Consider the following 25,731-nt stretch of genomic DNA (forward strand, 5'->3'; position numbering starts at 1 on the left):
GTGTTTGATAAGCAGGGATCTGACACCTCATACTAGAAAATAAATAGCTGTGCGGTTTCACAGCTTCGTATTTCACAGATAGTTTGTGTGGAGAAGGGAACTAGCAAGTTGCTTTGAACAAAATTCAGACCATACCAATCCCAACTCTCCAACACTCCATTAGAAATTTAAAAATATCTTCACATAAGTTATATAAACTCATATTTCTTACATGTAATATAATCTGATTTTTTTCTTCAGAAAATTATGTTTATAATGATATTTTTGTAAATTATTGGTAATATCCATAGTGAGCAGGTAGAATCATGTAAAAGTTTCTTAAACAATGGGCTTAATTCCACACCATTTATGAGAACTACTGGTCTTTTAAAGACAGAGTTAAATGCAATAAAAGCAAATATCTGTTTCACATTAATACTTCACATGATTGTTCTATGTCTAGACTCAGAGATAGGGTTGTTTTCTAAATATGAATTCACACATGGCATTGTCATGAGTTTACCATTCTGTACCTTCAGTTTTTTGCATTTAGAATATGTTTATTTTGTCCAATTAACCTATGTTTCTAGTTCTAAAATTAAATGTCCTTTGTTTTAATTAATCTCTTTTGTTAGAAAGCCAGATATACTGGCTTTGTTTAAAACAAACAAACAAAACAAAACAAAAAGAATAATTTGTTGGGCAACTTTTTGGCATGGAACTCAGATACTTATAGGAGAAGCAACAAAGTTACTTGATTTAAGATTTAGAAGAGAACTGGGAAGTGGTTCCAAAGATTAGCTAAACTTATGTCCATGTGTGTGTATTTGTGTGTTTTCTTTCATCTTCAGTTGTTGTTCCAACTCTCTTACATTAGGGAGAGATGTCATTTCACTGACACCATAAAACTGAATTGCCCACCCAATTCTCTTAAAATGTTCTCTACTCCTGGCTTCATCAGCATTTGTGAAGTCTTGAAAGGACTAAGAGAGCTAAACATATCATGCCAGCCAAACTGAAGAACACAAGAGTATAAATTATTTACTCTAATAAAAAGGGAATTCTGAGATGTTGAAGATCTCTAGACTTCCAGATAAATGAGTAGACAGATCATTTTTAATACACTCCTTTGTTCATTCCCTTATTTACTGAATCATTCATCCAAGGAGGATTTATTGAACATCTACTATGTACCTGACCATCACTAGGCACCAGTGAGAAAAAGATAAGTAGGCTGATCATTGGCTGAAGGAGTTTTCGGATTGTTGAGATGGACTAACAATTGCAATATGCAATTTATGCTGTGATGAGATAAATTCATGCTGGGATAGGAACATGAAGGAGAGACAACCTAATACATAAGAGGAGTAATCAACAAAGGCTTTCCAGAGGTGATACCTAAGCTGAGCCATGAATAGCAAATAGATGCTGGTCAATTCAGGAGGCTGGAGATGGGGAGTGAAGTTAGGAGATGGAATGGTATATGTGAAAACCCTGGGAAGAGAGAGCCTGAAGTTGGGGAACTGAAGGTACTTCAGTAGAGTTGGAACACCCATAGGGTAAGAGAAAAAGTCGCAATAAACAAGGTTAGTGTTAAGCAGGAATTTTGTTAAGGAGTTTAAAATTTATCCTCTAGGATATGGAAGGAGTTATCAAAGTTTTAATATGGAAATGGCTTTGCCAGATTGTATTTTAGAAAATGTTGTCTGAAGGAAATGGAGAGAATGGATAAGAGAAGAAATACTGTAGGGTAATGTGGTATTTCAGAGACCAGTGCAGGCATCAGAAGACGGAGAATTGAAGGTCTAAATCAGTGTTTCTCAAAGTGTGGTTCCTGGACTACCAGCATTAGCATCATCTAGAAACTTGTTAGAAATGAATATTCTGAGACAATGCTTTGGCACAATGCCCCGGTATTCTCCTTCTTGCTGCAAGTAGTAAATCCTTCCTTCTCCCAATCTTTGTCTTGGTTGTGTCTGTTGACTCAACACCCAACAAGAGGTAAACCCAGTTTTCGAGTAACATCACCACACATAAAATTTCTTTCTAAAGATTTCCTTTTTTTTCACAAACCTTTTATAACTTTCTGTTTCCAGTTTAGTTTGTCCCTTTATTTTTTGTTTGTTTGTCAGATTGTTTGTTTTCCTATTAGAAATAACCAGCTTTGGGACGGAATCACTTTCTTTTTCCTTAAAAAATCATCTCCTTACCGTATACCTTTTCTTAGTCCCCCAAAATATCCTATTCCGATTATCATACCTGGCACATTTAACCACATATATTAATTAGAATTCTTAATCTTTCGAAACCCTTTTTTAGTAAAAATAAATAATTGTTTATACAATTATAAACTTATTTGCAAAATAAATGTACAAAATATATTAAAACATAAAAGAAATGAATATTCTCAGGCCTCACCCCAGACATACTAAATCAGAAACCGTGGAGATGGGGCCCACAAATCTGTGTTTCAAAAAGCCCTCCAGGTAATTCTAATGCAAGCCAAAGTTTGAGAACCATTGGTACTATATTAAGACAGCAGCAATTAGAATAGAGGACATTAATAGGATTAAGCCTCATTTAAATTGTAAAATTATTGCATGTGGAATACAGAGAGCAAGGAGAAGGGAATGTCTGGAATAACTTGTTTACAAGTCTGGTTTGGGCAACTTGGTAGATAGTGATTCCATTATGTGCCATTTCACAAGGTTTCTGGTTCTGATGGATTAAGATAAAGTGAGTCCCATCCCCACCTGTCACCACTAAAAAGCTATGAAAAACCAAAATAGAATCAAGCTACTAATCCATAAAAACCTAACTGATGAGAAAGAGACATGACTGGCATTAATATTTGATTAATTTTAGACGTCTTTCTTTTTAAAAAGACTTTTTTTTTTTTCAAGAGTAGTTTTAGGTTCACAACAAAAATTAAGAGGAAGGTACTGAGATTTCCTGTGTATCCCCCAACTCCACACATGCATAGCCTCTCCCATTATCAACATCCTCCATAAGCGTAGTATGTTTGTAATCACTGATGAATCTACACTGACACATCGCAATCAACCAAAGTCCATAGTTTACATTAGAGTTCACTCTTTGTATTATCCATTCTATAGGTTTGAACAAAGGTATAATGACATGTATCCAACATTATAGTATTATACAGACTATTTTCACTTCCCTCCAAATCTTGTATGCTCTGCCTAATCACCTCTCCTCCTCCACCTGCCAACAACTGGCAACCATTGATTTTTTTACTTTCTCCTCAGTTTTGCCTTTTACAGGATGTCATATAGTCAGAATCATACAGTATTTAGCCTTTTCAGATTGACTTCTTTCACTTATTAATATGCATTGAAAGTTCCTCCATATCTTTTTATGGCTTAATAGCTCATTCTTTTTAGTGCTGAACAATATCCCACTGTCTGGAGGTGCCACTTTATCCTTTCACCTACTGAAGGACATCTTGATTGCTTCCAATTTTTGGCAATTATGAATAAAACTGCTATAAACATCCATGTGCAGGTTTTTGCATGAACATACATTTTCAACTGCTTTGTGTAAATATTAAGAAGCATGGCTGCTAGACTGCATGGTAAGGGTGTATGTGTTTCTGGGAGTTGGGGGGTGGGTCTAGCAAATCAGAGATCAGAATGAGGTGAGAAGGTACAAAAGAATAACCTCACTTAATCTGCTTTGCTAGCAAGCTTCTCCTCTAACCCCAAGATGATCATGAATGAAAACTAAGTTCAGAGTTTCTTCTTTACATAAATTTCCAAAGCACACAGAAAAGAGACTTATACATTACTCTTCAATCACTTCTTCTTAAACAAGTCAATAAAAGATCTGAAACAGGGGGACTGTGCCAAAGCTGTGGAAAAGTACAAAGAATCTTGAAATTGGAATCAAAAGACATATTTTGAAACCAAATCCTTTCATTAACTTGCTGTGAGACTATGAAACTTAATTCTCTTATCCTTGCTGAATTCCATTTTTCTCACATGTATAATTGGGATAATAATTTTTTCACAACATTGTTACAAATGTTGAATAAGATCTTATATATAAATGACAGTGATTAACAGCAACAAATGGCTAGATGATAGGCCATTTTTAGTTAACTAATAATTTTAACAGATTTAACATAGCTACTTTGGACAAGTTATACATTCCCCCAAATTTAGAGGGTGATGAAAGACAATTATCACTAAAATCATACTGAAATATCAGACTTGTGACTTGGGAGTTTACCATGAATTTACAATCCTTGAGGGATAATGTGATTGAACATTGAATGAAAAGTCATATTAATTTGTTAATGCTTCTGCAACAAAACCCCACAAATTTAGCAGCTTAAAACAACACAAATTTATTAGTTCAAAGTTTTGTAGGTCAGAAGTCTGGGTTTGGTGTGACTGGCTTCTCATCCAAAGGCTTGACTAAGAAAGAGTCTGTTTTAAAGCTCAGTCAGGTTGTTGGTATTTTTCAGTTCCTTACAAGTTGTAGAACTGAAGTCCCCATTTCCTCGTGGAATAGCAGCCAGGGGATATTCTCAGCTTCTGGAGCCCAGCTGCATTTCTTGCCACGTGGTTAACTCCATCTTCAATGTTGAATTTCTCTCACACTTCTCTTTTAAGGGTTCACCTGACTAGCTCAGATTCACTGAGAATAATCTCCCAATTATAAAATCAGTTGATTTGGGGACTCGTAACATCTTCATAATCTCTTCATAGTAGCACCTGGATAAGTATTTGGTTGAATAACTAGGTAAAGATGTATATGCATCAAGAGGAGGGAATCTTAAGGAACCAACTTAGAATTCTGCCTACCACAGGGTTATTCAATGTTCCCCACTGCTAGGGTACTCAATAAAGTAGCATTTGGAATGTTCTGCTTGATACAGTCGCTTAAGCCGTTCACCATTTCTACCATTTTTCTGTAAGGAAATCCCCTTGTGCTTATCCTGCAACTGTTTTTGATGAGTACCAGTATCCAAATCCAAAGGAGTGTGACAATTCTGAGTCCAGACAAAAGTCCCAACACATATTCTATAGACATATGTTTATACCCCTTAGCCTGGAGCTGAGATTCTTTCCCAAAATCCTGAGTGCTTTTCTCACACAGCATTAAAAAAAAAAATCAGGGTTTTCTCTATTACAGAGCTGGAGTCAGAAACTGGGTGAAATAAAATCAAGCACTCATAAATCAGAAGGATTTTTCTTAGAATCTAGATATTAGGTAAGGGCAAAGCAGAGAGACAAGTTCAGAAATGGTGGCTACCATATTTTTCCCTGGACTTATCATGAGGCATTAGAGTGTTCAGATTTAGGTAAGAAAAGGATTGTCACTCAGCCAGACATTAAAACAAGATTTAATATCAGTGATAATTCACTGTCTTCCCATGATGAATAACATAGGTGCTGCTCTAACAATGGTTTAGGAGAATGTTTGTCAGATTGGTGTCCATTATGCTATCTGGATCAGAATATCTGAAAATAATTCTTAAAATGCAAATATCTTGGCCTTTTCAAAGAAATACCAAATCAGATTCTCTATGAATGGGCTTCAAGAATCAGTCTGCATTTCTAACAACTTTCCTAAATAATTCTAATCTCCACTGGTTTGGAGAAACTATTTCTAATTCATTTCAATTTATTTATCATGAAGTTTGACTACTTAAAATCCTACACAGAGAGTTAGAAAAATGGATTAAACCTCAGGGTTTAACTGTGAATCATCCTTCTTAGCTTGGAAGGTGTTCTAATAGCATAATGTCCAGGTCTACTGCTAAATAATAGGTTCTGTTTTTGACTCACCTTAAGGTGATGTTATTATTAATAACATTTTGTTCCAGCAAAGATTTTTATAAACCACTTAGACCAATTTTCTTATTTTACAGATAAGAAAAGTGAGGCCTAGAATGTTTAAATGACAAAGTCATTCTGATCTTTAGTGGGGTGATGATGACTTACAAACAATGTTCAAGATTAGAACTCCAGTGATCTTTCCTGTGTATCATACTGCCTACATGTTTTATGTGAATCTAGCCAATACTGAAACACTCTCTGTAAAAAGCTCTTAAAATTTAGGACAATCTCCTATAATCATGGTTTCATCTTGAAGGCAGATAACCACGACTTTTCAAAACTTTGATTCATTCCTGGAAAGAATCCAGGAATCCAAGGACTTTTAAAAGAGATTAGTTGATAAGATTGCATTTTGGTTTGTATCCAGTAAAATAAAATCAATATAAAGTGTATCATTTTTCTTTAGCACTTGAAATGTTCCATATGCCATCTTTAGTGTACTTAAATCTCATTTTATTTTATATGCAACTTTTAATAATTTAGATTGCACATGTCTAATGCTTTAGTTTTAGTTGTGCTTCCATATTTCTAAGTAGATTTTGCTTACAGTTTAAATAATTTTTGAACTTCAAAGTTATTTGGTTTTATTTCACTGAATGGCAATGCTTCTGTTTTCACATCATCAATCTTTTATCCTGATATATAGCTCTATTATAGTGAAACATGCAATAATTCAGAAATTCACTGCATTTGATAAAGCATTCAAAAAAGTATCTCTTTTGTGAGGAGTTGTGCTTTAAAAAGATTCTCCTAAAAACAGAGGCCTTCCATATTTATAAATAAATGACTGATAAAAATAATACCTTGAAAACATCTTTCCCACTCAGGTGATGTCATCCTAATACAGTATCTCTCACTTTGAGTTTGAAAAGCATTGTGAAACTTTGAGCATTTAAAAATTCTGTGGATTCACAATTGAAAAAGGGAAGGAGCTGGAGGTGAGGTGGAGATAGAATCATACTGGTGAAGCCAACTCTGAACCTAGACACCCAGACTGCCCTCCAGTTTTTACTATACTCCAATGTATTTGTCAGTTTATCTCGTTATATAGCAGGATTGTCACCAATCTCAGGTTCATGTTCACCAATGGTAGCAAGGTTTCTAAAATTAAGTATGTGTAGGAGATTAAAGGGTTATCACTCATTTCATATAATTGATTAACTGAATGAGACTATTTCCCTCTGGTTTTTGAGAAAATTTATTTTTGAGTTTTAACTGATGGCAGAGAATGGAGCAAGGAATTTTGGAATGAAAAGTATTTTGGGAGATTGGCGAGTCTGGACAGTGTGACATAATTAGGGTCTTTAAACAATGTGTGGGGATGAGGAAACAATAGAAAACTCTTGGAGGGGCGTGTGTGTGTGTGTGTGTGCGTGTGCGCATGCACGTGCACGTGCAAGTGAGAGAGAGAGAGAGAGAGGATAATGGGAAGATGCTTGCCAGTTCTCTGGCTCTCAGCCCAGGCTTCAATGAATGCAATGGATTTCAAATTAAAGTTATTTTCCAAGAAAATAAAATTCAATTCAATTAAAAAAACATAGCCATTGTGTGCTTAATATATGTAAAACATTATGACAACTCAAGAAAACACAGTCCTAATTCTTTTCACATCTTTATAGTTAGCTCGAATAGGAAGACATATAATTATATAATTCTTTTCAATGTATATAATCATAAAGCCACAGAACTTTTATAACTGAGAGAAACTTATACATCATAGATTCTAATTCTCTCAGCCCATGGAAAAAAGGAACTGAGTCCAAAAGAAGTAGAGTGATTTGCCAAGAGTCCCAAAGAAATCTTTCTGCTATTATCTACCTACACAAAATAGACATCATATAACAGAAGAAAAATGGGTGAAAAGGCAGGCCAGGAGTATACTATAATTGCTGTTGTTCCACATTGTTTGTGAATAACCAGTTCAATTATATATGTAACTGTTGCAGAATCTCTTTGACCCTAGCTTGGCTCTGAGACACAACTGCGGACAATTGATTCAGCTTTCAGCAAGGTGAGGCTTTACCAGGTTTCTCTTCCTTCTTAGGAATTCCCTAATTCCCCTAACTCATCGTGAAAACAAATGAGAAGTTAGCCAAACAGTATAATTTTCAAAGTTATCATCAGAGTGGATGCTACAGGGTTAGCCCACTGGCAAATTCTAAAGCATTAGGTCAAAATCAAGACCAGTTAGAAATCCTCAGTGTCCCTGATGAGCCTTACACACTTGATCCAGTCAGAGCAAGGGCCACATTCTCCATAGCAATTGTTGAGTACCAGCTGCCAGTTAAAAATGATCTTTGGAACAGTTTTTCATAATCTCCCTTAAAATGATTAGGAGGTAACTCAAAGTGGACCTGAGGGCTTCCCTGGTGGCGCAGTGGTTGAGAGTCCGCCTGCTGATGCAGGGGACGCGGGTTCGTGCCTCTGTCCGGGAGGATCCCATTTGCCGCGGAGCGGCTGGGCCCGTGAGCCATGGCCGCTGAGCCTGCGCGTCTGGAGCCTGTGCTCCACAATGGGAGAGCCCACAACAGTGAGAGGCCCGCGTACCGGAAAAAAAAAAAAAAGTGTACCTGAGATATTTCAAACAAATTGGCTGGTTAAAACACCTAAGGTTTAACACATCATTTTCACTATAGAAGCTTATGTTACAATTTGCTCCCAAGCCACAAAAGCCTTCACTTAGTTCTTTCCTCAGTCAGCTCAATTTAGAAATCTTTCCCTTATCAAAGGAATGTGATACAAAAGCATTCTTGTCATCTAGCAGCACCAATTCACCCCAATCCCACAGATTTCTCCAGAATTCCTTCCTGGTTAAAGGTTCTGGCTCTAAAGCCTATTCTTCTTTAGTATCACTTCTTTAGTCTTTGTGTATAGAACATTTCCTAATGTATAATGAGTTCCAGATGAAGGATGAAGAAGGCTGTGAAATTCCTAGCTACCTCATCTACTGTATTCTTTCTGATACGATGATCAGTGCCCACTCAATCCTCAGGGTATCAGCTACATGTTCATTATGCAATCATGAAATCCCAGGGCTTAGAATATACATACATCTTTTCTAATCTTCTCTATTATATAACTCCATGACTAAATATCCTGTTTTGGAGCAAGTTAGAATTTAGGAACTAAAGACTGAATCGTGTAATTTTCTTGCCTAAATTTAAAATACAAATAATTACAATTCATCAAATCCTTTCTGTCCAAGGTTTGAATGCTATTTTTCATTTAGATGTCCAGAAAAAATAAAAGACACATTAACTTGCTAAACATTCATCCTAAACTCTAAGGCAAAATATCACAGAAAACCACAGAAGGGAGCATGTGGCTAAGTGACATGGGGAAAATCACTTATCTCCTTTAATCTGCCTCCATTTGTAAAATCAGAATGACAGCAACTGCTATGTAAGTCATTTGTCCAGACTAAACAATTTAAGATATGTGAAGCACAGTACCTGGGACACATGGAGGTGACCAATAATAAATACTAATTAGTCCTTCTATTTCCAATTTCTTCTTTACGAATGGAAAAATATTTGAACAAAATACTTAGTTCATACTGCTTAGTATGAATAGTAAGCAAGCTGTAGGCACAATTATGCTATTAATACTCACCGTTGTGTTTAGATAAAAGCAACACGAAAGGATTATCACTGTTCATTAAGGCATCATCAGTTGCAAATGCAACAGACAGAATTTATTTATGGACTGAACTATATATTCCTGATATCTATATTAAGTTTTTAGTTTGTCTTCACATTTTGTTTCAGTGTCCCATAACAAGAATTAATACTTAAAGGTATTGGTGAAGTTCTACATGAAAAAAAAATACATATATATATTATGGAATTTTCCTTAGATTCCTATTGGGTAAAAAATAAATAAAACTTGCCTAATTCAGCAAATTGTGTGATCTCATAGCCTTGACATCTTGTCTTTGAGTACTCAGTAGAAATCAACGTGAAGGTTTGTCAATTTTTTATATGATAAAATCATTACAGATGGCAAAATTCGCTTCTACTGGGACGTTGGTAGCATTCAGGATCCCTCAGAAAAACAAAAACTGTTCAGAGTTCCAAGTAGTTCATGTAGAAAAACATTAAGTATGGGGGAATAGGAAGGGTAGGCAGAGTGAAGGTCAGAGAAAGCTGATCCAGGAAATCAGAATGTGCTGGGGAAACCCTGTGTCTTTGGTCTGCAAAGCCCCTATGCCTGCTGCTGCTTCTTGCAACAGAGGCTTCTGTTTTCTTCTACTTGCTAGAATTCTCATGAGTGTCTCTCACTGGTAAAATCGAACCTAGAAACCTTGTCCTCAGGAATTCTGGGATATAGAATTACTAGCCTTCTAGCCCCTGAGATACAGAAGAGAGCATAGAAGGGAATGCTTACTCTTCTTTTGAATATGATTTCAGAATGTGTTCAATAAATGGTAGTGAATATATGTGAAAATGATTGTAAGCTTTTTCATTGCATATTTTTGGTATTGATTTATAGGAATGTAGAATAGATTCTTTTAACTTTATCTTCCCTCCCCCTCTAGAATTAAACGCATGCAGACACACGAACACAGAGACACACAAACACAGAGACATAGGCATGTACGTGTGTACATACGCACACACTTGATTATGTTTTTATATGCAGAAGACAGAAGCAGATGGTAGAAACTGTGAATTCCTAGCAACAGACTTTGAGACCACAATATCATTCTAGCAAAACAACAAAACATACTGCTCATGTAAACCGATCAATATACAACTCATTAAGAAGTCCAAATATTTCCAGCAATTTATTAAAGAATTAAATCAGTGGTGATCTAGACAAAGTTAATAATACATCTTCCTTGAGTCTCCACCCTCAGATCATTTTAGTTTTCCAGAGAAGATAAAAGAGAAATAAAAATAATTTAATTTTCTTTGGCAAGGAAAATTACTCAGAAAGACATAAGGAAATAGTTTCTTTTTTTTAAGGCAGAACAGAACATGGGACTATAGTTTACCTAATATAAGGACGATTTTAAAAACAAAATAAATCAAACAAATAAGTAAGCTGCTTCTTACCATTCACAAGGGCACCTCAATACAGATATTTTAGATTTGGAAAGCATAGGATTCTAGCCTCTTAGTGCACGTGCGCTCATGTGCAAACACACATAAAAAGTAAAAATGCATCTTTACTATCCAGGGAAGCAATAAACAATAAGCCTCCAGGATAGTACAAGAAATAAAATACTCAAAGAGCTGAGATATTAAGGGAGAAATTGATACTGCTGTGGCATTTGCTTTATAATATCAGAGTCTACGTAAAGAACCTCAGGCTGCTACAAATAAATAATAAACTACCAGATTGTCAAACTATCTTCAAAATCCAATAGAGATAAAGCTTAGCATATTGGTCAGAGATGCTAATTCAATGAATGGTCAGTGCTCACAAGCTATGTATGAAAAAGAAAATCCTAGGTCAGGAAAGGATTTCCAGGGGTCATTTTCCCTCTCAGTAAGATTTCCTTTAATGAATAAGAGCTTTGTTTTTACCTTCTGCCTAAATTTATTCTGTTTGGTTAGGCTCCACAGACTTTAGTATTTAGAGAACACTTTTATAAAATGTTACCTAAATTCCCATATTTTTTATTTATCTGCTCTTGAAAAACAAGATAAAATCATGATCACATAAAACAATCTAAGAGGTTTGGCCTGGAGTAGGATCTTCTGTATAGAGTTATCACTGATTTTTTTCCCTATTCTTGAAAATTTAGACTCAAACATTAAAATGTTGAAAATCAGCTGAGTGTCATTATTTATTATTAGTTTAAGAATAGTTGCTTATACTATCAATTGAAAAGATCCAGAAAATAAATATATTGATTTCCTTCCCCAAAACTACCAGAATAACTGTTAATCAAACAAAATCCAGTTTATTACTGCAGTAAGAAAGTAGTTAACTTGAATGGTGTTAGTAGTTCCTTAGAAGGCGGAGGTTAAGTGTGGATAATCATAAGGTTTAAAGTTTTTGGTTGGAAAAGTTTAAGTTGGGTCTTTCCATGTTGGATTTTATTGGCATTGGCCAAACACTGTGTTACTAATGGCTTATGGTTGATGGACACAGTGAGGACATAGTCTTTATGAGTAAACAGTTGTTTGATAAGCAAGCAAGTTAGCTCAGTAGAGTCATCTATTGTCCCAAGAAGGGCTCCACCCAGATGTGAAACTTAATCTCCTGAGAAGTAAACTGCCTTAATGATCTATTGTTTGGATTAATGGAATTTGGGTGAGTTCCTGAGACTAGAAAGAATTTACTTGTTTTAGAGCATTTCCTTCATGGGCAAAAATCTCCTAGAACAAATAGGAGAGGCATGTTGATGTAGGGCCTCTGTTCTTAGTCTCCATAATGAAGCTATGTGGCTGCAGCCTTTCCATTATCATTACTTAATTCACATAATTCAGAAAATCAATATATCAATGTATATTTGGAGATATACCACAACATTTCATGAAGAATACAGAAGCATCTTCTTAGGCTCAGATCCACTTAAGAAAACATAGTTGATAAACACAGAAAACTGAGGTTATGTGTTTAATCTCGAGACAAAACACAGAAAACTGTGGTTATGTGTTTAATCTCGAGACATTAAGTCAACATAAAAACAAGCCAACAGGCACAGCAATGAGTAGAAGACCTTTTGTCCTCTCTCTGAGCTGTTGTGATGTGAGAGCTGTGCTGGCTAATATCAAAATAATTTGCAACCTCTACAGCCCTAAGGAGGTGAGATGGAAGGCAGAACAAGGTGTAGCTGCAGAATCTGCAGGCCTTTTCCTTTGCACAAGGAGATAGAAAATGCCCAAAGAGTGGAGTAAGGCTTCCAGGTCACATGTTTGTCTCCTTTATTATGACTCGGAACCCAGCACAGCAGTGTGTGAGGGTGGGAGGCTGCAGGTGGGCTGTGGGCAGAGGTTCCCAGCATCACTTCAGTCCTGTGAGTACATATGTGTGGCAGTGAGGGAAGTGGGCTGGAGCCAAGAGTGAGCAGAAGAGTCATCTTCTCTCTGATCTCAACTGCAGTTAAGGAACATTTAGATTCATTTATCACAACTTGCCAATTTCTCTGAGAGGGTAAAAAAAGGAAAGGATTTACTTCTGTACAAAAACAGACAACATTCAGACTTGTGCTTGTTTGAACTATATTTCTTTGTGCTTAGCTGATATATGTGTGTGTGTGTGTGTGTGTGTGTGTGTGTGTGTGTGTGTGTATATAATTTACAGGAATATTCAACAGAGAGAAATGCTTGCATTCTCTAAGAGTAGTACATTTTCTCAATTACCCAAGGAAGAGATATGAAAAGTTTGACATAGGATGCAAGTCCAGAACAGTATCTAAATGGCCTGGATCAGGTCACATTTTGGTTTTTGTTTTTAATTTAAAGCTACTTAAAAACATTCAATATTTGTTTAACACTTTAAACTTTTAATAACATTTTTATACTTGTATTGTCAGGATTTTCATGTTGTTAAAAAAAAAAAATGTCCAAAGGAAAATATGTAAAAGCAAGAGAGAGACATATGTTATGGGTTAGGGTCAGGAATGTTCCCAGAGAACTAAAAATTCTATAAAATCTTTAACTGTGGTGAAAAACATATATTTTCCCAAGAATGACACAACTCATGAGTGACTTTTGCAAACACACTATATAAAAGTGAACTGTAGACAATAAGACAAAATTTCTAAAGGAATTTTTTTTTCTCTAAAATTCTACTTCTCATCTTGCCTGAAGTAACACTTACTTGACAGACAATAATTCAACATAACCATCAAAAGAAAATTGGCCAATGAAGACTATTGCAGGTGATTGAGGAGGGGAATCAGTGAGAGATTGTAAGTAAAAGAAATTTAAATACCAGCTTTCTTTCACGAATAAAGGAGTTAGATATAATTTCTTTCTCAAATAGAATGCTCAACAGACTTGTAAACTTTTCATTTTAAATACTTTTTAAATTTCATAATTTTAAAGGTATCTTCTATCCTTCCTATACTAAAAATTGCTATTAGAAACTTTGCTGGTACATTTTAAGTTTTGATCTGTTCTTTTCCTTTAAGCAAATTCAACCAGCTTTTGTTCAATAAATATCAGAATGATGACAAATGACAAAGTTTTCCACTTTTAAAGTACTTAATGATTTCCATTTTTCTCTCAAATACATTATCATAGAATCAGCAGTTCTATGTTTCTTGTTTATACTAATGTTTATAAAATAATGTCAAAAGGCAATACAGTATTCAAATAACTTTAAAATGTACTATTGTATATGCTAAAAATGATGAACTAGCTGAAACAGGAATATTGGCAATCAAATGTTGCCACATAAGTTAAAAGATGGAGGATAGTGAAGTTAACATTTGACCCTGGTATCCTAACTCTCAATTTGAGGTTCTTCTCTCTATCTCACTGCTTCTCTAAATAATTAAAATGAGGTAAGCACCATAGAAGTACAGACTTTGTTGGTATTGTTCAGTTCTGTGTCCTTATGCACAGAATAACTTGAAACATATCAGGCCTATGATGAATGTTTGTAATATTTGTAGGGAGATACAATTTTTATCCATGTTGCACAGCATTTTTGCTCATTGTTTGTTCTTTGCAATAGATATACCAGGTGATAGTTATCCAACACAGAAACATATCCCATGACTTGGCAGTGGAACAGAAGGGAAAGCTGAACCCAGAGACTGCAAATTTCACAGACAAGACAATACAGAGAGATGTCAAGAGAAAAGGAAAACTTAGTGTGGGTGTCAGGTAGCAGGGGAAACACTCCATTTCCTGGTTGAATTAAGGAGCTAGATGGCAGACCCCAGGTCCAGAAAGGCTGGGATAATATGCAGCAGATGAAAGTGGGCTCTCTTGTATAAAGGGGATAAAAAGGAGTGGGTAGTGATGCTTAGATGCAAAGCATTCATTTGATCACCTGCAAGAGATCTGCTATTGGAGCCCATGCAAAGGTAAGCTATGTATGTATAACTAGTCCCAGCTTTTAAGAAAATAATCACTCAAGGGTTATAAAATGTGGTGGCAGATAACTTTGTCTACCAACATTCACATAATTATTGTAGTGTATTGGATGTGCCTATAAGATTCCTTAGAGTTTTGCAGGTTATGTTATTGATTCCAAAAGTATGGTTCTAAACCTAGGAAAAATATCCTCTAAATGATATTACACAGGGGCATTAAGAGAAGCTAAAATAGAACAGGAGATATGGCTTAATTTATTTTAAACTTAAGTAGTAAATTGTTATTTGTTTATAAATAAAATAACTAAACAAATTATAGCCATGGATTGTTACATATGACTACAATGAAATGAATAAGCATAAATTCTGAATTCTTATCTTCCTTAATTATTACCTTCATTAAGAAATAGGTAATTATTTTCCCCTCTTATGAAGCACCAAAATATATACTTCTAAATTAAATATTATACTTCAATATGTAAAACTTAAGCAATCATGTACACGTACATAAGACACAAAATTGATAATTAGAACCATACTGGAAATAATCATCATAGTACCTAATGTAGACCAAGATAAGTCCTTCGTAAATAGGATTCTATTTAATTTTCAGGCTTGGAAAGGTTGTTATTTTTTCTAAGGGTAAATAGCGGGTAAATAGCAGAAACAGTTTCTGAACAAGGGACTATTTGATTCTAAGTATTCATTAAACTATATGTCTAGAAAGCTTAAAATATTAATCTCTAAATAGTTTTCAATGAATGCAATATTTGTTCCTTTATAATAACCATATTTATCATTTTATCACTCTAAAATCACATATAGGTCTATTTTTCTCCATCATATGGTAAACTATCATAAACAAACTACCATAAATGAAATATTTTTATTTGAGCTTATTTGAAGAAATATAGTACTTTCTAGCTAGAATTGTTTCTATGGAACACTTACTTTCCATGCTGTAAACATGCTAGTGTGTCACCCTTGAAATACATACTACTAAAGGAGAATTTATTTTTCAGTGCTATGACTTCCAGCTACTAATGGGAATTAGGCTGTGTAGTTTAGGTATCTTATTAATAGAAATTATTCTGTCTCATTTTCCATAAATTAACACAATTAAAAATAATGTGTATCTACTTAATATATGACAAATTAATTTAAATATATTCCATGACAGCCTGATGCTATGTATCTATGCAAGAATTCAATGAATCTGGTCAAGAAGAATATCTAGACCAATTAGGGTGTTTTCCTGCCTGAGTCAATTCATGTTGTTACTATCTCTCTGTCCAGAATAGAAAACGTAAAATTTTTGGCAGAAACTCTTTGGAATATTCATTATAAGAGGGAAGGGCTTCCCTGGTGGCGCAGTGGTTGAGAGTCCGCCTGCCAATGCAGGGGACGCGGGTTCGTGCCCCGGTCCGGGAAGATCCCACATGCCGCGGAGCGGCTGGGCCCGTGAGCCATGGCCGCTGGGCCTGCGCGTCCGGAGCCTGTGCTCCGCGGCGGGAGAGGCCACAGCATTGAGAGGCCCGCGTAACGCAAAAAAAAAAAAAAAAAAAAAAAAAAAAAAAAAAAAAAGAGGGAAATTTTGAGGGTCTTATGTTCCAATCCCAAACAATCAAGAAAAGAAAGGAATCAGAAACCAGAATCAGATTATCCCATTCAGATAGAAAATCAGAGGTCAAAAACAGAGAAGAGATTTATAGAAGGAAGATTCATAGGTCACAAAGCGTAGAGCACCAAAAAAAGAGAAAGATCAGTAGGAAAGGTGACACAGACAGTGAAATTGTTGGAGGCCTGGTGAGAATGTCTTTCCCTTTATCTGACCCTGTTATACTCCAACCCCACTCCTGCTGCTCAGGAGCTACAACACCAGCTAACCTGCTGGTGCTTGCCTTTTCTCCCACAACTCCCTGTTTGATAAGAATGCACCAGTTTGAGTTTCTGCATCCCCAAGAAGACAAGAAATATGGGAACAAACTGACCAGAGATGCCAAGAGAATATGACTGCAGGTGGTAGCAGGTGAGGAAGATACTGGCTTGGGGTTTGGAGAATCTTGTAAGGTTGTATTTCCAAACTAGTTTGATTATAAAGATTACCTAGAATAGGGAATTGTTTCTTCTTTTTTTTACAAATGGCCAGGTCTTCTCCTGGATATTTTAATTCTTGATGTAAAGTAGGGCTCAAGCATGTATACTTTAATATATTCCCAAGTTGTGTTATGATTAAGAATGGCTGATAAACACTAGTACATGTTAGGATTAAGAGGTTTGTGGATGTTTAGCCTAGAAAAAGTACTAAAACATAGGCGCAACATAATTGTTGGTTTTAATTATTCAAATTAAGGATGTGGGAAACAACCTGTAGACCTAAGTGTGGTCCTAGAAAATAACATATGAATTTAAGAGGCATCTTAATTGATTTCTTAAATTACTCTGTAATATAATAAACTTTATCAAACCAGTAGAAAATGCTTATAACAGAAAAATTAAAAATCTATTAAACAAAAGGAAGATTAAAAACAATTAGCCATATAACCATCCTGCCAAAAATAAACCACTACTAATTTAACTGTATAATAACATTTCAACACTTCAGGGACATATTCCTGAAAAGTCAGGATTTCCAGGCAGGGTGGGCCAGGAACTACCCTCAGCCTCAGCTCTGAATTAATTTCCCCCACCTGGGCGGTAGCATAGGAGCCCTCCATGGTTCTGGCTTTTCTCCAGACGCTGTCAGCCCTGCCCACTCCTGTCTCAGCTCCCCCACAGTTGGCCACACAACTTCCGGGTGTCTGCTCCTCTGGTGAGACTGGGCCGGGAGATGCTCTCCATAGCTCCTTGCCTGGGTGGGCAAGTCAGGCTCTAGAGCTCGCATAAAGCGTCGTTTGAGGGTCCCACCGAGTTCCATAGTGAGAGTGCTGCAGCTGAGCGGAGTGGCTGATTGGGACTACTGCTCACGTGCTGCAGAAAGCCTTCTTGGAATCTGACATGTTATCACTTTGGGACCATTAGCCAGCTGCTCCTGACTTGGCCACGTGAAGGCTCAGACTGTCCCAGCCTCTGAAGAGAACCAACACTATTAGCATATCTCTCACCACCATGAAGGCAAGGTATTTCAATGAAGAGTTCCAGGAGGACATCTACAAATCCCAGACTGGCATGTGCAAGTTCTGAGGAATGGTGGAATAACCCAATATATCTGGGGCACCTTTGGAGACAGCTGAGACAGAGCTACACAGGGCAGTGGCTAACACCCAACTCATAGCCCATCTTCTCCAGCCATGGAGCTGACAGGGTCATGGTGCTCCAGCCAGGTGTCAGGCCTGAGCCTCTGAGGTGGTAGAGCTGAATTCAGGATATTGGTCCAACAGAGACTTCCCAGCCCCACATAATATCAATTGGCAAGAGCTCTCCCAGAGATCTCCATCTAAACGCTAATACCCAGCTCCACTCAACAACCAGCAAGCTCTAGTGCTGGACACCTCATGCCAAACAACTAACAAGTCAGGAACACAACCCCACCCATTAGCAGAGAGGCTGCCTAAAATCATAATAAGTTCACAGACACCCCAAAACACACCACCAGATGCAGCTCTGCCCACCAGAAAGACAAGATCCGGCCCCACCCACCAGAACACAGGCACCAGTCCCCTCCACCAAGAAGCCTACACAATCCACTGTACCAACCTTACCCACTGGGGGCAGACATCAAAAACAATGGGATTACAAACCTGCAGCCTGTGAAAAGGAGACCCCCAAAACACTAAGCTAAGCAAAATGAGAAGACAGAGAAATACACAGCAGATGAAGGTGCAAGGTAAAAACTCACCTGACCAAACAAATGAAGAGGAAATAGGCAGTCTACCTGAAAAAGCATTCAGAGTAATGATAGTAAAGATGATCCAAAATCTTGGAAATAGAATGGAGAAAATACAAGACACATTTAACAAGGACCTAGAAGACCTAAAGAGCAAACAAACAATGATGAACAACACAATAAATGAAATTTAAACTTCTCTAGAAGGAATCAATAGCAAAATAACTGAGGCAGAAGAATGGATAAGTGACCTGGAAGATAAAATAGTGGAAATAATTACCGCAGAGCAGAATAAAGAGAAAAGAAGGAAAAGAATTGAGAACAGTCTCAGAGACCTCTGGGACAACATTAAACGCAAAAACATTCGAATTATAGGGGTCCCATAATTAAGGGACTGAGAAAATATTTGAAGATATTATAGTTGAAAACTTCCCTAATATGGGAAAGGAAATAGTCAAACAAGTCCAGGAAGCACAGAGAGTCCCATACAGGATAAATCCAAGGAGAAACACACCAAGACACATATTAATCAAACTATCAAAAAATTAAATACAAAGAAAAAATACTAAAAGCAGAAAGGGAAAAGCAACAAATAACATACAAGGGAATCCACATAAGGTTAACAACTGATCTTTTCAGCAGAAACACTGCAAGCCAGAAGGGTATGGCAGGACATATTTAAAGTGATGAAAGGGAAAAACCTACAACCAAGATTACTCTAACCAGCAAGGATCTCATTCAGATTCAACAGAGAAATTAAAACCTTTGCTGACAAGCAAAAGCTAAGACAATTCAGCACCACCAAACCAGCTTTAAAACAAATACTAAAGGAACTTCTCTAGGCAGGAAACACAAGAGAAGGAAAAGAACTACAATAACAAACCTAAAACAATTAAGAAAATGGTAATAGGAACATACATATTGATAATTACCTTAACTGTAAATGTATTAAATGCTCCAACAAAAACACACAGACTGGCTGAATGGATACAAAAACAAGACTCATATATATGCTGTCTACAAGAAACGCACTTCAGACCTAGGGACACATACAGACTGAAAGTGAGGGGATGGAAAAAGATATTCCATTCAAATGGAAATCAAAAGAAAGCTGGAGTAGCAATTCTCATATCAGACAAAATAGACTTTAAAATAAAGACTGTTACAAGAGACAAAGAAGGACACTACATAATGGTCAAGGGATCAATCCAAGAAGAAAATATAACAATTGTAAATATTTACGCACCAAACATAGGAGCACCTCAATACATAAGGCAAATGCTAAGAGATGTAAAACGGGAAATCAACAGTAACACAATAATATTAGGGGGCTTTAACACCCCACTTTCACCAATGGACAGATCATCCAAAATGAAAATAAATAAGGAAACACAATCTTTAAATGACACATTAAACAAGATGGACTTAATTGAAATTTATAGAACATTCTAGCCAAAAACAACAGAATACACTTTCTTCTCAAGTGTTCATGGAACATTCTCCAGGATAGATCATATCTGGGGTCACAAGTCAAGCCTTGGTAAATTTAAGAAAAGTGAAATCGTATCAAGTATCTTTTCTGACCACAAGGGTATGAGACTAGATATCAATTACAGGAAACAAACTGTAAAAAATAAAAACACATGGAGGCTAAACAATACACTACTAAATAACCAAGAGACAATTGAAGAAATCAAAGAGGAAATCAAAAAATACCTAGAAACAAATGACAATGAAAACACAACGACCCAAAACCTATGGGATGCAGCAAAAGCAGTTCTAAGAGGGAAGTATATACAATATAATCCTACCTCAAGAAACAAGAAACATCTCAAATATACAACCTAACCTTACACCTAAAGCAATCAGAGAAAGAAGAACAAAAGAAAACCCCAAAGTTAGTAGAAGGAAAGGAATCATAAAGATAAGATCAGAAATAAATGAAAAAGAAGTGAAGGAAACAATAGCAAAGATCAATAAAACTAAAAGCTGGTTCTTTGAGAAGATAAACAAAAATGATAAACCATTAGCCAGACTCATCAAGAAAAAAAAAGGAAAAGACTCAAATCAATAGAATTAAAAATGAAAAAGGAGAAGTAACAACTGACACTGCAGAAATACAAAGGATCACAAGAGATTATGACAAGCAACTATATGCCAATAAAATAGACAATCTGGAAGAAAAGGACAAATTCTTAGAAAAGCACAACCTTCTGAGACAGAACCAGGAAGAAATAGAAAATAGAAACAGACCAATCACAACCACTGAAATTGAAACTGTGATTAAAAATCTTCCAACAAACAAAAGCCCAGGACCAGATGGCTTCACAGGCAAATTCTACCAAACATTTAGAGAAGAGCTAACACCTATCCTTCTCAAACTCTTCCAAAATATAGCAGAGGGAGGAACACTCCCAAACTCATTCTATGAGGCCACCATCACCCTGATACCAAAACCAGACAAATATGTCACAAAGAAAGAAAACTACAGGCCAATATCACTTATGAACGTTGATGCAGAAATCCTCAACAAAATACTAGCAAACAGAATCCAACAACACATTAAAAGGATCATACACCATGACCAAGTGGGGTTTATCCCAGAAATTGCAAGGATTCTTCAATATATGCAAATCAATCAATGTGATACACTATATTAACAAATTGAAGGAGAAAAACCAAATGATCATCTCAATTGATGCAGAAAAAGCTTTCAACAAAATTCAACACCCATTTATGATAAAAACCCTGAGAAAGTAGGCATAGAGGGAACCTACCTCAACATAATAAAGGCCATATATGAGAAACCCACAGCCAACATCATTCTCAATGGTGAAAACTGAAACCATTTCCACTAAGATGAGGAACAAGACAAGGTTGCCCACTCTCACCACTATTATTCAACATAGTTTTGGAAGTTTTAGCCACAGCAATCAGAGAAAAAGAAATAAAAGGAATCCAAATGGAAAAGAAGCAGTAAAGGTGTAACTGTTTGCAGATGACATGATACTATACATAGAGAATCCTAAAGATGCTAACAGAAAAATACTAGAGCTAATCAATGAATTTGGTAAACTAGCAGGATACAAAATTAAGGCACAGAAATATCATGCATTCTTATACACTAATGAAGAAAAATATGAAAGAGAAATTAAGGAAACACTCCCATTTACCACTGCAACTAAAAGAATAAAATACCTAGGGATAAATCTACCTAAAGAGACAAAAGACCTGTATGCAGAAAACTGTAAGACAATGGTGAAAGTAATTAAAGATGCAAACAGATGGAAAGCTATACCATGTTCTTGTACTGGAATAATCAGCATTGTGAAAATGACTATACTACCCAAAGCAATCTACAGATTCAGTGCAATCCCTATCAAGCTACCCATGGCATTTTTCACAGAACTAGAACAAAGAGTTTCACAATTTGTATGGAAACACAAAAGACCCTGAATAGCCAAAGCAATCTGGAGGAAGAAAAACGGAGCTGGAGGAATCAGGCCCCCAGACTTCAGACTATACTACAGAGCTACAGTAATCAAGACAGTTTGGTACTGGCACAAAAACAGAAATATAGATAAATGGAACAGGAAAGAAAGCCCAGAGATACACCCACGCACTTTTTGTGACCCTATCTTTGATAAAGGAGGCAAGAATATACCATGGAGAAAAGATAGCCTCTTCAATAAGTGGTGCTGGGAAAACTGGATAGCTACATGTAAAAGAATGAAATTAAAACACTCCCTAACACCATACACAAAAATAAGCTCAAAATGGATTAAAGACCTAAATGTAAGGCCAGACACTATCAAACTCTTAGAGGAAAACATAGGCAGAACACTCTGTGACATAAATCACAGCAAGATCCTTTTTGACCCACCTCCTAGAGAAAGGGAAATAAAAACAAAAACAAACAAATGGGACTTACTGAAACTTAAAAGCTTTTGCACAGCAAAGGAAACCATAAAGAAAACGAAAAGACAACCCTCAGAATGGGAAAAAATATTTGCAAACGAATCAACAGACAAAGGATTAATCTCCAAAATTTACAAGCAGCTCATGCAGCTCAATATCAAAAAAACAAGCAACTGAATCCAAAAATGGGCAGAAGCCCTAAATAGACATTTCTCCAAAGAAGATATACAGATGGCCATCAAATACATGAAGGAATGCTTAACATCACTAATTATTAGAGAAATGGAAATCAAAACTTCAATGAGATATCTCCTCACACCGGCCAGAATGGCCATCATCTAGAGATCTACAAACAATAAATGCTGGAGAGGGTGTAGAGAAAAGGGAACCCTCTTGCACTGTTGGTGGGAATGTAAATTGATACAGCCACTCTAGAGAACAGTATGGAGGTTCCTTAAAAAACTAAAAGTAGATATACCATATGACAAAGGAATCCCACTACTGGGCATATACCCGGAGAATATCATAATTCAAAAAGAGTCATGTACCACAATGTTCACTGCAGCACTCTTTACGATATCCAGGACATGGAAGCAACCTGTGTCCATCAACAGATGAATGGACAAAGAAGATGTGGCACATATATACAATGGAATATTACTCAGCCACAAAAAGGAACGAAATTGAGTTATCTATAGTGAGGTGGATGGACCTAGAGTACATCATACAGAGTTAAGTCAGAAAGAGAAAAACAAATACCATATGCTAACACTATATATGGAATCCAAAAAAAAAAAAAAAGGTTCTGAAGAACCTAGGGGCAGGACAGGAATAAAGATGCAGACGTGGAGAGGGGACTTGAGGACACGGGGAGGGGGAGGGGGTGGGCTGGGAAGAGGTGAGAGAGTGGTATGAACTTATATACACTATCAATTGTAGAACAGATAGCTAGTGGGAAGCAGCCACATAGCACAGGGAGATCAGCTCGGTGCTTTGTGACCACCTAGAAGGCTGGGATAGGGAGGGTGGGAGGGAGACACAAGTGGGAGGAGATATGGGGATATGTGTATATGTATGGCTGATTCACTTTGTTATACAGCAGAAACTAATGCACCATTGTAGAACAATTATATTCCAATAAAGATGTTGAAAAAAAGAAAAGGAAAAAAAAAAGATTGGACGTTTGTGTTGTGTTGGCTAGGTCTGTGAAGGGATATAAAGGCTTATCCACACTTCCCCCTGGAAGGCAGAAATATTTAGATTAACCAAGTTTAGCCAACTTTCAGAGTCTCCCCTTAGTAATTGAACAATCTAATATTTGGAGAAAAAAGAAGAATTAAAAAACAAAAAAGTTTTCCTGAAAGACATTCATCAATTTTTCACAAATCATTGCAATCTTTTGAGGGAGATTCTCCTACCAGTCTTATGTTAATAAATCCTCTTCCATATATTTTGTAATAGCGCATACTTAAAATGTCTATTGCAGTTGTTTTCTCTATTGTTATGGCAAAATATAATGTAAAAAACTCAAGGTCTCGTATTCTCTTTCTGTATCTCGATATATGTATGTATGTATGTATATATGTCTATCTATCTATCTATCTATCACATGCATACATACATGATATTTAGAAAGAAAGAATGGCTCTAGCTTGTGTATAGCAAATTTCATTTCTGGCCAATTTTGTGAGGTAATTATAATATTATATTAATTAAATATTTTATGACATTTGGTAGCCATACTTTAAAAATCCAACTTTTTAATTCAAATCATCTATGCAGTGTGATTTCACCTTAAATTGCCTGAAACATTTCTGAACTAAAAATCAGTACTCGAGAAGACTGAGGAAACAACGTTTTTATTTAGGGAAATGCCAGACATGTAACTTGTGATTCTAACAGAGTAACTACTAACCAAGGACACTGCATGCTCTACTAACTGATGAAAAGTGTCATCTCTTACTCTGCCAAGTTAAATACGAAGGTACTTTCTATTAAAATTCCCATTGATAGAGTGCTGGAGATTAGATATGTTTATAGAGAGAACTTCTAGCAATAAACGCCTGGCATGGTAAAGGAAGTAAAAGTAATCACTTTTCATTCTTAGAGTCACCATCTGGGGAAATGTAAGACAGTATTTCTTAAGCCTTAGCTACCACCTCATTACAAACACTTCATTAGTGTTTTCAGCTGCTCATTTGTCTCTCTTCTCTCCACCTGCATATCCTCCCAGCCAATTTTCAATAATGGCTGTCCCTTTTCCCAGCCCTCAATGTGCCAACCACTGGACAGATTCTGAAAGGCTTTGCTTCAATGTGAAATGGAGAATTTGGCCAGGACTTAGCTGCTATGGAGACACCCTTGATATTTTTCTTCCAGTGCACATTTGTCTGAATTGAGTATTTTTTGCCTTTTCATTTTCTTCTTAACGGTACCTCTTCTTTCCCAAATGCTTCAGGGTCACTTCTCCCAATTTATGGATTCAGAGAAAACCAGCATTTTCTTTGTTTCCTGCTTCTAGTTGTTTAATATAATTTAAGCACTTCTTCCATTTTGAAGTCTATAATATTTACTTACTTGGATTTCTATCCTTATTGTATCTACTATCTTCCAGAATTCTATTTCTGTTGAAAACTTCAGAATCCATTTAACCTACTTTATTTCCATCCAAGCATTTGACAGTTCAGTGGTTAATATCAGCTCTTGCAATGAAGACTCACCTAACATCCTGTACATACTTAGCCTATTCATTTCAAATTATCCTAATTCACCTCTTCAAATCATAAAATCAAGTCTTTGTACCTATCGCTATTTGGAGCTGTTCGATTTAATCTGAAAATAAGATAATGTTGAAAATCTCTTCTCATTCTAACCTCATCACCCTGTCCAATTACCATCATCTCTGTGCTGGAATGCTAATAGTTTTATATTGGTTTTCTCTGAATTCCCTTTTTCATTCCAACCTATTCTCCATCCTGCATACAGAATATTTTTTTAATGTAAATTTAATCATGTTCCACATCGTTAGCCCTGCTTCCACTTCAAAAAAATTCAAGTTTTTTACTGTTAGGTAAAGGCAGTGTTATGCTGTTAAATGATTGACAATCAGCTGGGAGTGAAAATTTGGGAGGTACCACCCC

The sequence above is a fragment of the Phocoena sinus genome, chromosome 13, assembly GCF_008692025.1.
Source record: "Phocoena sinus isolate mPhoSin1 chromosome 13, mPhoSin1.pri, whole genome shotgun sequence".
Classification (NCBI taxonomy): Eukaryota; Metazoa; Chordata; class Mammalia; order Artiodactyla; family Phocoenidae; genus Phocoena; species Phocoena sinus.